This window comes from Diprion similis, chromosome 13 (assembly GCF_021155765.1).
Source record: "Diprion similis isolate iyDipSimi1 chromosome 13, iyDipSimi1.1, whole genome shotgun sequence".
NCBI classification, from domain to species: Eukaryota; Metazoa; Arthropoda; class Insecta; order Hymenoptera; family Diprionidae; genus Diprion; species Diprion similis.
The window spans coordinates 6,568,731-6,573,196 of record NC_060117.1 but is presented as its reverse complement, the minus strand read 5'-3'; positions in this window follow the sequence as shown (position 1 = coordinate 6,573,196).

Genomic DNA, 4,466 nt, shown 5'->3' with positions numbered 1-4,466 from the left:
CAACCACGTCCAAGTCCCAGGGGTTGGTCAGAGCAGGAGTATCCGGATTTATAGTCGCCCCAGGAGCACAGAAAACAGGGATGGTCACTATACGCGTGGATGAGACTAGCTACGAGGACAGTCTGCAGGCCATATGGATCCCTTTGACCTTCCGTCATCTATCTCTGTGCACGGATACGTTAGACTGTTTCATATGAGGGTAATATTTTATTTCATATTTCTGCTAGATCAAGGTCTTAACGTTACTAAGTTAGTGTTTGCTAAACTGAAAATGCTCTTGAAGTATATTATTGTTTTTTTTAATTCAAGTTTGTAAGTGTCTCTTTACCATGAGACAACTTTCTATTTAAATAACATGGGAAAAAGTAGACTAATTCCAATTACTTCACAATATTTTTCATAACTATGATAGTCAGAATAAGCATGTTCTTTTAAAATATTATGTTATATGTTATTTATTGAATTGGGAAAAAGTCACACCTCAGACAGCACAAAACTTACAATCGTCAAAAACACGTGTAATATGTTGTGCGCCAATTTCTGAGGCCTAAAAATATCTTCATGTCCAAAAGATATCTTCATGCCTAAAAGATGTCCTTGGGGTCTTATAAATTTCAGAAACTGGTGCTTAAGACATCCTTTGGACGTCTTTGTGGTAACTTTAATTTTTGTGCTGTCTGGGACGCTCTGAGGCACCCCTTAGACTTGAGCTAGAAATTCAGTAAGAGGATTTTTTTTTTTTTGCTCGGCTAGACTTTAATAGTTAGACCTTGTTCGTACAACAAGAAATTATATGCATTACCCTCATATAAAACACTCCTGTATACAGGCAGTGGAGGGTTAAAGTACGTGATAAATGTATTTCAGGAGGCAAAGTGGGCGTAATTATTAAACGAAGTAACACCAAACATAGGCATTGTGGTTAACCATGAGCTGAAAATGGTGTAAGCAAAGCGACATTCTATCAGGTAAATGTATTGTCGTAAATTTTAATGAATTGTATGCATTTTTTAAGAGCAATGCCTCTGCTGAAGGCTGCAAATTTGCTTTTGCCCATTCTTTCCAGTCATTTTCTGTATTTTCTGATGATTATAAATCAAATGGTAACAGGATTAGATGAAAACGTTCCCTAATCCTGTCAGTGTACGTATGCAAAAATCTAAAGAGTACGATGTGCGCGTCATTATAAAGCAATGTGAACAATGAACATGAACGCCAGAATCGCTGAGCGCCTGCACTGGGCAACTCGAGATACACGCTTGCATCGCTGTGTGCATAACTGTAAGAGTAAATAAACAAATTAAGTGAAACGTAGAAGCTACCAAAGAAGACGCCTTCATAAAACATTTAGGTTAGAAAGCCAGTGATTGGTAATAAAAATTTATTGCAAGTATTTGGCACCGTTCACTAATCGAAAGAGAAAATAATTTCGATCGTCAATATATATATTAAATTGACAAAATAGTACGGTTAACTGACTTGAATTATGAAAGGAGGGCGAAATGCTAAGTAAATTAAACGCCTGAGGTTATTTCTGTTAATTCAGTGAAGGTAGTAGTTCTATGGCAACTCTGTATAAATTGTGAGTACACACAGGTGTAGGTGTGGTATACATGACATGGCCTCGGGCTTGTGTAGATAGGAATGAATACGCCCTTACTGCCTGTTTCCTGTTGAATTACGGATTGAACCACCCCGCTTTTGATTAAACTACCATGTAGCTCTATAATAATACATTCTATCGCGACTATGCCAGAGACAAGGAGAGCCATAATAAGATCATTGTAGGTATCCAGTGAAACACAACGATGTGTTTCTACCGAACTATAATGGCTTATTTAATGAGAACTCTGAGGTTGCGTTTGACACCCTTTTCAATGACATATGGAGGGTGGAAGTAAGGTGACGTATCTCATATGGGTTTTCAACTGAAAAAGCATTTAAGCCAGAATGGTGCTCACAACCAATAAGAGAAACAACCTGATTGGCGCTTAGCAATCAGGGTTCAATCGGGTTCAATCTGATTGGCTCTTCGTGGGAATTCGATTGCACCAACGCCATCTTAGGGTGCGTTTCGATATTAGCTCCCAGTACTATCGACAGTCTTTTATCTCTTTTGCGCTTTCGAGCTTGTGAGTAGCTTTGCCTGTTTCCTAGGGACTTTTTAGCGCTCCTAGCTAATTTCGGAACACACTCAACAATAAGAGCTGCTCAGAGTGGACTTGTACTCTGTTTTGCCTGTAATTAGGAGTCGTCCTATGAGGCGCATCACGGAAATCACCCGGTATATACATCCCGAAATCGGGAATTCTGCAAATTGGTTCTGCTATTGGTGAATGGTGAATTGTATAAAATAGCCAGCTTCTTATCTGCATTTCACATACCTATACATTAAATGTACTATATATACAAATACATATACGTACAGGGAGATGCAGAAGAGGTGTTTAGCCGACTTATTGGGTCTGAGGGTCGTGAATGGTGCTGATTGCTTGCCCGAATAATGCATAATTATCGTGCGAATAGGATGGCTGGTGGTAATCTGCGATTTGAATGGGTCGCGTGGCCCTTAGAATTCGTCTCAGCGAGCTCCTTCCACAGATTATTATTAGTCGATCGAAGCTGTCGGCACTCCAACCATTAGAGTCCCAAATCGTCTTTTCCTCGATAAATGTCAGAAAACTTGAAAGGTTATTCCGACGCAAAGATTGCCTACTTCAAAGTCTAGACGAAGAGGTATTCTGAAGAAGCGTTTACGAGGAATTATAAACGTATTGTCAACAGTTACATGTCGGTATATATTTTTGCCTACAATGATCTATATCAGACATCAAATGCTCCAAAAGAACATGTAGGGTTCAATTTCCGCCACCTAATTTCTCACATTCATTTTTTCGCTGGTGAATTCTCGAATTCATCGTCTCCAATTTGAAACAACTTTACTTTCTGAAATCCACAGATCGGTTCAGCTGAATATAAGCTGATTACAGTTCATAAATGAGAAAACTCGTCAGAATATTTCCATACTCGTGTAAAATCAAAAATCCCAAAATCCTAAATCCTCCGAAAAAGCTACAACAGGAACATATCGCAATCAACACTCAGGTCTAACGTTGATGAAATTCCATTTGCTAGAGACCAAGGCATGATATCCCAAGATAAGATTGAACCAGTTTGAACAGAAAACACTATTTCACATTTCTCTTTCCCCCATATTCCGGATTCAATTTATTGATTTGCACCAGAACTTGTACTTGTGTATCACGCAGCGATCAGATCGTTTCATATACAGTACAAGGTACAAGAAGAAACCCAAAAAGAAAAGTCAGCTTCTCTGGTTAAGGTTGATAAGTGTAAGTTTTTCCGATTTTATTGAATTTATCAAATTCTTTCAGAAGTTAAACCCAAGGTAAGAAATTCTTTTCAGTATTATTCAGCCCGAAGTCTTCGGAGGCTGCAGATTTTAATCTGGCGCTGCAACAGCTATCTCAAAGAACTGGCGTGCTGATTAGCAAAACGAGTTTGTGGTTTAAGTACTTACTTGATTATTTTTTAAGAGATTTTTTTTTTTTTTTTTTTCTTTTAAATCGATGTTTTAAAAACAGCCAGTGTGAACAACTTTATAATCGTAGCTAATCAATGCGCGGAACTTACAATAATCTGATATCAATATAAACTGCTTATCCCACTGCAAATGGTTCAACTGACATTTTGGCTCCATCACGCGCTCGTCATCACCGTAACTTGAATGACATGTCTTTCGATTTGTCGTCGTCGATACGTTACGAGTTTGCACGAGCAGAGACCTGCCAAAAGAGAATGTGGAAAATTCCAGAAAGACCGAGTCTTGCAAGATTGTAGCTGCGGCCCGAAACTTTCACCAGATTAACACATTTGGCCTGTATTTTGCTCACCTTTATACCTATAGATGTATGTATGTATATGTAGGTAACTCGCATACTTCAACTTACTACAGGTCGTTTAAAAAAAATCTCATTTATATGTAACCGACTTACGTAACGTGTATTATGAATACGCATACATAAGTATAGATGCATGAATACCTGCACTCAAGCACGAGATCAACGCTCCCAACCATTTTCCAACGAGAAATTTTCATCGGATGATATAATATGAAGTTCAATTTGGTTCGTCTTACAGAGATTTTTTTTTCTTATCTCGTCCGCAGGTAGAATTTATTATTTCGTTTTTTTATCGACATGACTTTACCTACTTAATTTAGCAGATTTTTAAATTACACATTTGGGTCTACAAAGCTAAATTGAAGCAATCATTTTTGTTGCCAAATTCAATTCAAAATAAAACTTCTATCCGAATGATTATTTGCAAATCTAATCAATGAGAAATTAATCCGGTCATACTGATTTCTATTCTTTTCTATAAAGTGCTGAACTACCGATTTTCAAAGGCCAGAAGGATAATATATAGAGAACAATTTTAAATTT